The sequence below is a fragment of the Cryptomeria japonica genome, chromosome 3, assembly GCF_030272615.1.
Source record: "Cryptomeria japonica chromosome 3, Sugi_1.0, whole genome shotgun sequence".
Taxonomy (NCBI): Eukaryota; Viridiplantae; Streptophyta; class Pinopsida; order Cupressales; family Cupressaceae; genus Cryptomeria; species Cryptomeria japonica.
The window spans coordinates 134488070-134499880 of record NC_081407.1 but is presented as its reverse complement, the minus strand read 5'-3'; positions in this window follow the sequence as shown (position 1 = coordinate 134499880).

The following is an 11811-nucleotide window of genomic DNA, read 5'->3' as shown; positions in this document are numbered from 1 at the left end:
TAAGTTAATAAATTATTTAACCTAGAGGGAAAATGCCAAACAAGATTAAATGAATAAATCATAAAACCTTGGAAGATGAATTAGAAATGCAAAGACGACAATTAGGTCTTAACAAAGGATAATTGATATCGATTCGATCATGATTTTGGATTGATAAATGATTTGATTGAGATTGGTTGACAAAAATCAATGACAAATTGACCAAATTGACATGATTGAAAAGGACAAGGATCGATGATGAATCGATCGCAATATTACAAGATTGACAAGGACAAAGATCGACCAAAATCATGACTGAAGATTGCTATCGACAAGACCTAATTTGAAAGCGATAGATGAAGAATGCAGAAGAAGGACTCGATGTTCGCAAATGATAAAGACCAAGTGTGTGACATAGGAGAAATGCTAATGTGACGCAAAAACCCTAAAATAAGGCAATGCACAAATGTTAAAGTATGATCCCGCAAGTGTTGACCATTTTTAGGTGTCTACATTTTGCCCCTCTTTGAGACAATGCGATTTTAAGCGTTGTTTCAAAGAACAATAATGAAAATGCCCGAGACAATGATAATGACATATGCATGCCCCCTCGAGGAATTGGCCAGAAACATGCAGAAAAGAGGCCAATTGATCGATAAGAATGATAGAAAATGATAGGATCAAATGGACTGCCAAGACTGACCGAAGAAATGTTAGTAAGCAGAAATTAGATAGAGGATAGGTAGAGATGAAGAAATACTTGCTTTCACCAATGCACAGAAGTAGGTGAGAACCTTTATTTGATATGGCAAAATGGATGCGGCGCTACATGGCAATGAAGGCTAGAGCAATAATGCAATCCCTTTGCGTAAGACAGACACATCGCAAACAAACAACAATCACAACCAAAAGAAAAGGACCATGAACCATCCCGGTCACTCTAAATCACTCAGTGACATCATTGAGCAACATAGGAACATGATTGAAGATAAATCAATAAAAAGATAAGATGCACAAATTCCAACAAATCAAACAAACATCTTGATCTTCATTGTCAAAAGTTGAAAGCGTTGATAGGACGATCATGCTGTCTGGTTTCAAGACATGCGGTACCCCATCTAAGACAGGACACAGTCTCGTTTCGAGTATACCACACCCTGTATAAGACCCATGATAGTAGAGACAAGGACAAATGATATTGATGGTAATGTTCGATTGATATGACAATTGTGATCAGTTTGAATTCTGGTTTAATTGAAAAAAAAGTTCATCTATTTACGCATGATTTCATTAAAGCGCAGCGTTAGATTGCGAGTCGTTGGATGTATACTTAGTGAGCTGTCTATGCACAAAGGATATTTATTGCAAAATGCGTGTTTTTGTTTTTGGTTTTTTTTGAGATTTTTACAATTTTTTTTTGTATTCATTTTTTCAGGACTCTATTTGATTTTTTTGGATTATTTCAGGACATTTTTAAATTTTTATGAGATTTTTTCATGACATTTTTAAATGTTTTTATGATTGTGCCCCCAATGTCTAGCAAGGCAAGGAATATGATAGGTGAATAAATAGACTTGCTGAAATGATGGTGGATAGAGGGAAGACAAAGGCTTTTTATTATGGAGACAATGTGGATGTAATTTTCAAGGGCTATTGCATGATGGGACAAGAGACTGGATATGACAATGTAAAGTAGTGACATGGCATGAGGGACATATCAAGAGGTTTTTGAAACCATGTTTAAATTTTGCGTCCTTATGTCAGATCGAGATCAAAGAATGAAAAAGAGTGTATGGATAGTGATAAGATATGGATAGGATAAGCAAGACCAAGAATGGATAAGGGACATGGACTGAAGTTTAGGGTAGGATACGAGATAGTGGTAGAAAGTTGCAATAAGCTAGGGAATATGGATGAAAGGTCGTAATAAGCAAATGGATAAAGACCAAAAGCTATGATAGACTGAAAGCTGCAAACAAGATACATGATGCTCATGATGATCGTCAGCCTTGTCAAGATCAAAGGTGGAAAGGGAAATGGACATGAGGGACAATAGGATAATGGAGGGTAATGACAGGGGTTCGATAGGATAGTGAAGGGCAATAGGATATGAAGGAGTAAACCTGCCCCCAAGTGTGGTATGCAAGAAGTTCATAGATTATGCATGATGCCTGTTTGCCAGGTTTTCATCACGGTACTTGCCCAAGGCACCTGTTTGCCAGGTTTTCACCAGTGGACAGATTATTTTTACTTTACTTTTTTCTTTTCTTTTGTCTTTTTTCTTTTGTATTTTGGCTTTTTCAAGAGAAGATGGACACATGATAGGGGATGGAAGAAGGACTCAAGCGTGTTTTTTTGAATAGTAGCCTTGAAAAAAATGGACCATGACCTTTAAAAGCATGCTCAAAGACGTTGGTAGGATAAGGACATGGAAAAAGAGATGAAACTAAGGCAAGAATTTATGTAAAGGATTGGATCAAAGGGATGGAAGGATGGAAAATATGCATTGGATAATAGGTAGGGTATTGGAAGAATTGGGCTTCAGTGGATGGAAATGAAGGCAAGATCGACATTGGCACACACCTTGAGGGGTGATGGACTAATGGAGGAAAAGTGTATTTTGGATATTGAGATTTTGACGAAGGAAGGGCTATGGATTTTGGGACATAAGGGCCCAAAACGGATGAAGAAGGTGATGGAGAAATAGACTTGAGAGATTTGGATGGAGGAATAGCAACTTTGGATGCCAAGTTGGATGTTTCTTTAGGCTTTTGTGCTTTAAGGAGCCGCTTAGGTATCCACATGGTTTTTGATTTTTCATGCTTTTGTGGTTCCTTGGAGTGCAATGCTTGCACAAGGGATTTAGGAACCCATATAGATTTTGACTTTTTTTTTTTAGCAATGGGCCTTTGTGACCTTTTGGTTTTTTCTTTTTCTTTATATATCAATTTGTTCTTTGTTTTGACATGTCGATTATATTCGACATGTTGATCCTTGAATACATGTGGATTTTTAGACTTATGACTTTTATACTTGGCATCCAAATTGCTTGGAGGAGGAAAGGAATGAATGGATGGATATGAATGAAATGGAGTCCTTTTGGTTTGATGAAATTTACTCAAGGATGTGTGCCTTTGTTGACCTTGCATAGAGGACAAAGGGATATAAGGACCTAAGATGGATGGAAGGTATGATGGGGAAGGGATATGTTTTGATTTTGACTTTGAAGGGATACCAACACCTTGAGTGTGAGCTCTATAGCCATTACCATTAGTATATTATTTGATATGGAGGGGTTCTTTCTCATGAAGGTCTACTCCTTTGCCTTTATGAATATCTTGACTTGTAGGATACTCTTTTCTTTGGGAAGAAGACGCGAGTCCATTATGAGGTGGATATGATATGAGAGAAATAATGAGATCTTGAAGTGGATCGGATTGCACCAAAGTGGAAGAACCCATTGTGCATGTCGAGGGTTCATGAACATCTTGCACTGACACGTTAGAATCATGAGGGAATTAGGATCATGAGGGGGACTAGGATTTTGTAGTGGACATGGTTCAATGATAGGCTCTTCAAGAGATGGAATGGGAAAAATAATGGGATCATCAAAAGAAATGTGATCTTGGAGTGTATATGGAGCATTAGGACAAGGAGATGGAGGAACAAAAAGATCTTGTGGAGGATTTAAAGGAATAATTTGATCTTGACAAGGAGGAAGATCATTGGAATCCTCTTTAAAGGTGCTTTGCTCTTGACTTTTAATGGGATCATTGGAAAGGATGGAAGGGATATCTTGATCTTTCTTAGGAAGTGGAATGTCAATGGGATTTGAAAGGACATTTTGTTCATGAAATGGAAGGGGATCATTTGGGATTTGATGGACTGGGATATCTTGATCTTTCTCTGGGAATGGAGTGTCAATAGGACTTTGGATAGGATGGACAAGAATAGGGGAATCATCATGAGTGTCTGCGAAGATGAGATCCTGGTCAACAATTGGATGGGATGATAAGGTTTCAAGATCTTGATCTTGATTTTCTTTAGGACTCATTTCTTCATGCTCTAAATTATCCTCTTGACATGAGGTTAGACTTTGGATATGCATGGGGGATTTTGACAAGGGCTCAATGTTTTGGGACGAAGGAAATGCACTTTGAACATTTGTGATGGGTTTTGGCCCAGAATCAATGCTTGAACATGAGGAAGAGGGACTTCGAATGGGGTCCTCTAAAATAGGTAGTGGCAATAAAGTGCATGGTGGCATTGGGTCTTGTATTTTTGAAATATGACAAGGATGTGCATCATGAATTGGATTATCTTGGCAATCAATTATGGATAGCTCTCAGATAATTGCATCCTTGGGTGCATTGTTTGATGAGGACAATATAGAAGGTTCTTGTGAAACTTCTAAAGGTGTAGGGATAGATGCCATTGGAGAGTCAATTTGCTTGTGGGAGGGTGAGGCATTGCTAGACATAAGTGTATTATTTTGATCTTCCTCAAAGAACTCACTTGGTAATTTCCTTAAGAGCATTGCAATAAAGCCACCTTTCTTTTTAGGTTTTGACATAGTTGTATCTGGAATTTGAACTTGTTTTTTATTTGATGTCATGTTTTGATATTGGACTTGGTTCAATTGTTCTGACATGTTTACAACTTGGGTTGGTGTGTGCTGCAACCTTTGTTTTTGAATGTTTGGTTGTAGTTGTTGACATTGATATGTTGATTGAACTTGAACTTGTTGATATTCCACCATTGGTTGGACTATTTGTTGACACTGTATAGTTGGTTGGACATATTGTTGAAATTGGACCATTGGTTGTGTTGGTTGTATATGTTGAACAATTGGTTGAACCATTGGTTGTATTGGTTGAAAATCTGATTGATAGTAAACACCTTCTTATTCTTGTTGTGGAGGCACATAATGTTGAAATTGATGTTGTCGCTTTTCTTGAAATTGTTTCATCATCTCTATTTGGGAGAGGAGAGCTGGTATGTCTGATCGTTCAAGAAGAGATCTTACATCAATTGGCTCAATCTTTGGATTTCGACCTGCAAATTTTCAAAACATTTTGGACATTTGTGATCTATTCTTCTCAATGTTTTTCACTCTTTGTTCCAATATCTCCTCTTCTTGAGCTAGTTTCTCCTCTAGTTTTTGTATTTGGAGACTTGTTTCATCATAAAAGGTTTGATCAATGTCGCTTTGTTGTTGGGTTGGATAGAATTGTGATGGCATTGTCGGTTGATATGTCAAACTTTGTTGCATCATTGGTGCTTGGAACCTTGTTTCAATAGACATGTCACTATGCAAATGCAATATTTTTTTGGAATTTTTCAAGGATAATGTATGATATGCAACTAAATGCAAATTAGATAGACGAGCATGCAATCTATGTTTTTGGTTATTTTTCAAGATTTTGACAAACTTCTTGGAATGCAAATCTAAAAGAGACCCTTAGGAAATTGAAATGATGTCTAGACCTAAAAGGACAAAAGGACCAAGTGACAAAAGGACAAAATGACAAAGTCTCCCCTATATGCTTGGATACTAAGCTAGGTTTGACCAAATGACAATAATGACAAAAAGACAAAAGTTTGATAAGGTCTTGACTTCCTAACAATGACTTAGGGTTTATCAACGATTTGGATTACTCAAGTATGAAAAAACCTAGTTTTGACACTATATGCAAAAGGACAATTAATATGCAAATGACCCTAATATGATATGATAATGACTTAAGCTTAATGAAGAGACTTAGGGTATGCAAATGCAAATGTATGACAATGTCAATCTAAGTTTGAATTATGAAATGGTATTGCTCTAATGCAAGAGGACACATGCAAATGGATGACCCTTATTGATATGCAAAGGAGTATGACTTAGGTGAAACCTAACCTTGGTACTTAATAATGCATTTTGCAAAATGCAACCTAGGATGAACCTAAATGCAAGTGACATGAATGTTAAGACAAGATTTTGAATAATGTTTGATAATCATGTTGGAAGATGTGTTTTGAACTTTGTTGAACTTTTGTTGGATGAATGTCTCTTGTGTTTAATCTTATGTTGGATCAATTTGCCTTGTTCTTGAAATGAGATACAATTCAACTTTTGACAAGCAAAGAATACAAGATATTGCAACTTAGACTCAAGACAATCATGCTCATTCCCACATTTCTTATGGTAGGCAAGGACATTAGGTACTTGAGAGGTAGACTTGTTATGGGATTCAAGGAGAATACATAGATGCTTGACCCCACGGGCTCCCCTCCACGACACTCACTTCTCAGGATAGCCAAGCATCAGTCCCCATGGAAATCTCCCCATGGCGAACTTAGTATCTCTTCAAAGTATCCAAACTTGTCCTTGTCAAGCAACTAGAAGGGTTTTTGGCCTCTAAAACAAGGTGTTTAGTAAGGATTTCTGTTAAGTGTTACTCCTTGATGTCACGCAAGCGTGATTGAGACATTAAGCCCATCAAGATACCAAACAAATGTAGTCGCGCAAGCACAATTTAGACCGTGAGGTCCTACTTAGATGTTGATATGAGAAAGAGTTCAAGGGTCATCACTTCCCAAGTAACTGCAATTCCCACGTAACCCTTCCTTCAAAGCTTTCGCTCATCAAGTATTTGTTTATAGTGAGTTAGAATGCCAAGGTATTCTAGCCATACTCACTTTGGGTCGTTCCCTTCTCACAATTATCACTTGCTTGAAAAAGCAAAGTGGTCAGGAAGGTAGGCCCTCTAAAGGTGACACTCAATCAAAGACACGAGCATGGTATCGAAGATCTGGATTTCTGATCACCCTAAGAAGGATGAGAGCATACTCTCCTACTCCAATGTCACACTCAACAATCAAAGAAAAAACATGTTCATTCCAACCTATTTAGAAATCACTAGGTGCCTAAAACATTAATGACAAAAACCAAGTTTAGTTGTTTCTCCAAGGCAACCTGTAAAACCTAAGTTAGAAGTTTGAGGTGTTTATTCTTTGACTATCGATTCTGCATGAAACATGTTAGTAGTTTGATTTGTTGTCTTTGCCATGCGTATGCCAAGATTCTACATAGATAATTAGTACCAAAAACCAAAACACAGAAAACAGAATGCAAAAACAAAACAAATTTCAAGCAAAACACTGCATTTTTACCTCTGTTCTGGACTTTACACAGGCGCAGAACTCAGGACACAGGCGCAGTTTTTTTTTTTTTTTTACATAAGCGCAGAATGCATTTACACAGGTGTAGAATGCATAAAGATGCCTTACACAGGCGCAGATTGTCTCACACAGGCCCAGAAGTCCCCAGAAAAACCTGCACGACCCTATTTTTGGGTTTTTGGCTTTCAAATCAACTCAAAAGCACTCTCAAACACAGTTAAGGGGTTAGTTGGTTAGTGTTCACATCGGGTTCACCAATTAATGTAGCATAGGAAATAGGAAATCATCACAAGCAATATCAATATTAGTCATTAGCTCAATCAAAAAAGAAAATTGCAATGATCTATCCTAAACACATTCAATAAAGACATAAAGATAAAACATTCAAAAGTAAATAATATGCAAACCATATGTGGATATGAATGCTTCCTTCATGCGGCTCCATTGTTCTTCTTTCCTCTTCAAATAGTTTGGTTGTGGATCTCACCTACAAGTGCACACACATGATTGAAAGCAAGTAGACAAGATAATTGATCAAGAGTACTCGAAATGTGATTGATTAGAAATTCGATAATCTGATTAGGGGATTCATTAGGCCTTTGATTGAAGAAATTCATCCAATTTATAGAAAAATTGGAGAGATGACAAGATTAGCATGATTCAATTCAAATGGAAATTGCAAATCAATTATGTCAATTATGACAAATTTATGACAAATTATGCACTTTCTATGCAAAATTTGTTGATTGATGATTTGTGACAAATTATGACAAACTTCTATGTCAAAAATTGATTGATTGTCAATTATGACAAATTATGACAAATTGAAATGTCATTCCCATGAATTTAGGAGAGAAATAGGAGGAAATTGAAATTAAGAATTTAGAAAATTAGAAAATTAGAAAAAGAGGAAATTAAGAAATTAGGAAATGAGGAAATTGATGAAAATTAGAAATTAGGTAAATTAATTAATAATTTGTCATTTACTAATTAATTTACAAAGAGGGAATATTTAGCCAATTAAATGAACATTTAATTGTGACAAGAAGACTTAGGATAAATTAATAAATTATTTAACCTAGAGGGAAAATGCCAAACAAGATTAAATGAATAAATCATAAAACCTTGGAAAATTAATTAGAAATGCAAAGACGACAATTAGGTCTTAACAAAGGATAATTGATATCGATTCGATCATGATTTTGGATTGATAAATGATTTGATTGAGATTGGTTGACAAAAATCAATGACAAATTGACCAAATTGACATGATTGAAAAGGACAAGGATCGGTGACGAATCGATCGCAATATGACAAGATTGACAAGGACAAAGATCGACCAAAATCATGACTGAAGATTGCTATCGACAAGACCTAATTTGAAAGCGATAGTGAAGAACGTAGAAGAAGGACTCGATGTTCGCAAATGATAAAGACCAAGTGCATGACATAGGAGAAATGTTAATGCAACGCAAAAACCCTAAAATAAGGCAATACGCAAATGTTAAAGTATGATCCCGCAAGCGTTGACCATTTTTAGGTGTCTACAGATAGATAACTCTTTAAGGCAGTGTACTAATATTTATAGAGTATGTTGTAACAAAGGTTTACTCACAGCCGAGATAGGTAAAAAAGATTAAGGACATTCAGGAGGAGATTGTAGGTATAGTCAATTCGTTTGATGGTTCAAACTCATTGACTACATCTATAGATGGTCAAATTTTGGTTTTGGAAGCCCAAGTTCTAGCTCTTGAGAGGAAAAAAGAGAAAATCATAAGAAGAGCCAAAGGTCTTAGATGATTGGTGAGTCTTGAGTTGGATTCATTAATTGTACATAAGGAGTGTATAGATATTGTTGGTAAGCCTACACCGATAGAGCTTAATGAGAAAAAGTCATATGCCCATATGCTAAATGAACTTTTACCTATTTCTGACACTTTCAAATTAAGTTGAGATACTTATCTAGAGATTTTGGAGAAGGCCCATCTGGATATTTTCAAATATATTTATCTTCGGTAAGGTATATTGGGACATTCATTGCACATTCTTTCATTATTTGTCCCGATTTTTGTTATTTTTGGCATTGATGTTAAAGGGGGAGTATAGGTAAAAAATATTCAGGAGATATGGTGTATTTTTTATTATGATCATAGATGAATATTTAGCTCAGGGGGAGCAGGCTCAGAATGAAACTGACAGATGGAAACCGTGATCATTTTTCACATGAGTGTTTCCATCAATACCAAAGGGGGAGATTGTTAGAAATTGACACTCAATTGAATGGTTTCAATATATTGTCATTGATGGAAACATGGAAACATGTTCCAGCTTCATATTTTGGTTCAATAGTGTACTGACAAACACTTCACCGACACTGGCACCGATAGGTTGGAAGGAATTCTCAGGTTATCGACATTGCAAGCCAACATGACTTCATCAGGTTATAAGTATTCGAGGCCGACATCATTTGGGAGATCCAGCATAGACAATTTTTTTTGATATTCATGTGTTTATGCTATTGATTCAGCATGTATATTCATATTGTAATTATCTTTGTAACCCGACATAAGACTGTTAGGTCCAACAATGAAGGCTAATGTACTGAGAGGGGAGGGGTGAATCAATACTTCAAAATTTTTCTTGAAAAACAATTTTATTGATAAACATAAATTGTAAACTGCTGATCTCATAATATAAAGCTAACACATAACTATAGAAATGACATTCATACACATTTCACTCCATAACACAAATATTTTGGTTAGGCATAAACTCTTGGTTAGAGAGAAAAACTGCGGTGGGGATGGCACCCACAACTTCACTATTGCAATAATAAAGGTTGCTCAGTTAGAGCTACATGTGTAGCTATTTCTAATAGCTTACCCTATTAGGAGTATCAAGATCTTTATATCTACCTTGCTAAAGGATTTTTACAACACTTATATAAAATGCTGCACCTAATTAAAGGCTTTACAATTTAAAGACTTTGTTAGAGTCTTTTACCTTGTTAAAGGTTTCTATTATAACTAAAATGATTCAATAAAATCTTTACAAATATTTGCAACTTTACATTTAAAAATGTTATAGCAGATTCTATGTGCTCAATATGAAATTAGCTTGCTCATAGCATACCTCGGTAATTGATAAATCAACTCGGTAAACCCTTCTATTTACTCTATCCCTTAAACTATTCTCTGAAGACTTACTCGGTGACCTCTGAATATCTCTGTTAGTAGCAGCAGTCACAACTCAATTTGTCCTCTTATATTTTCACTTTTAACTCTTCTATTATATATGTCTCTCCTCCTGATTTGATATTCAAATCATACTATATAAATAGATCTTTGGAGTGATGATCTGTTCATGCTTTGATCTTACAAATAAGATTCATCAAATGAATAAACATAGAAAATATTTCATTGGATAAACTTCCTCAAAATCATACAAAATCTTGAAATGCAATTTCCTATGTGATAACGGTTAGATCTTCTGAAGTTTTGTAACACGTTTCACATATGTGTCTAGGTTCATTGAATCTAGTAACATGTTTCCACTTGGTTCAGACTACTCGGTATACCTTCTTTGCTACTCGGTAGACATAGAACGTTACTCGATAGACAGCTCAGTGTATACTTAACTCTGATTCCTTTCTTCTATAACCGACTACTTTAGTGTTTACTAACTGAATATTTCGGTAGTATTAACCAACTAGAGTATATAGGATGAATTTGTTAGGGGTCCCACAGATACTGAGAGGGGGGGGTGAATCAGTATCTAACCGGTGATTAGAATTTCTTAACTTAAAACATGTAGAACATAATATAACAGTGTATCGGTATGCAAGAAATAATGCAATAAACAGAATCAAGAACATCCACATGAAAAACACACCATAACACAAGATGTTAACGAGGAAACGTGGTGTGGGAAAAACCTTGGTGGGATTTGTGACCCACAATATTCACTCACTGGCCAATAAGAGAATATTACTTACAATAGGGGCCTGCACATGCAGGAAGACCAACTGCCTAGAGCTCACTATTCAATGGGAAGTCACACTGACTTACAATAAGGATTATACAAATCCAATAACTTGTACTGCTTTACAATAGCATCTTCAATGCCAGATTTAGTACTGGTTCCTGCTCTATTCTTTACATATACCCTTGACCTATATTTCACACATTAGGTCTGCCTAATATTTTTCTTAATGCTTCTACTTCACTCCTACAAATGTCTACAATGATCTCCTTTATATATAAGAGTCATTTACAAATTGCCAAGTCGGCTTACAATAATAAACAAAATATTGTATAGCAAAAACCCTGTCAGCCTCTGTGTCAGTATGCTTCTTTTCTTTTGTGCCAGTGCCAGTGTCCTAATGCCAGTGTAGAATGTGTTTTAATGATGCTAGTATAATGTCTTTGCTGGTGCCATAGGATTGCAAGGTTGCCATCAATGACAAAACCTTCAATCACATACAATGTCTCATTGGAGTGTGCATATGCCAATAATCTCCCCCTTTGACATTGATGGCAACACTCATGAGAAATTTCAAAAAGTATCCAAAAATGTGTAGTCCAAAAATGTTACCAAAAATGTTTACCAAAAATGTGAGAGCTCCCCCTGAGCATATGATTCCTGTGTTTTGAATTTTCTCATCCC